The sequence below is a fragment of the Myotis davidii genome, unplaced genomic scaffold (assembly GCF_000327345.1).
Source record: "Myotis davidii unplaced genomic scaffold, ASM32734v1 scaffold97, whole genome shotgun sequence".
Classification (NCBI taxonomy): domain Eukaryota; kingdom Metazoa; phylum Chordata; class Mammalia; order Chiroptera; family Vespertilionidae; genus Myotis; species Myotis davidii.
In genome coordinates this window covers 3,592,511-3,592,772 of record NW_006289392.1, presented here as the reverse complement: position 1 = coordinate 3,592,772, position 262 = coordinate 3,592,511, and the positions used below count along the sequence as shown (strand labels likewise).

General features: G+C 68.3%; 1 protein-coding gene across 1 annotated transcript in view; it reads left to right on the top strand.

Annotated features, from left to right (window-relative positions):
* Positions 1-9: 9 nt before the first annotated feature.
* The window catches only part of ZPR1 (ZPR1 zinc finger), a 9,206-nt gene continuing 8,953 nt past the window's right edge, over positions 10-262 (top strand). Inside the window, exon 1 of the mRNA XM_015562481.1 lies at positions 10-262. The gene's annotated coding sequence lies outside the window, so the exon portion shown is untranslated.

Below are 262 nucleotides of genomic sequence, written 5' to 3'. Positions count from 1 at the left end.
GACGTGAGGCGCGCGGGCGGGAGGGCCGAGGGGCACCCGGAGTGAGGCCCCTCGGGGTCGCCAGGTGGGCAGCTGGGTTCACCGGTTCTCTCCTTGGCTTTCTGCTTCCCCAGGGCGTGACGCGCCTGCTGCTCACCACGATCCCCTTCTTCAGAGAGGTGATCGTCAGCTCCTTCTCCTGCGAGCACTGCGGCTGGAACAACACGGAGGTGCAGTCGGCGGGCAGGATCCAGGACCAGGGCGTGCGCTACACGCTGACGGT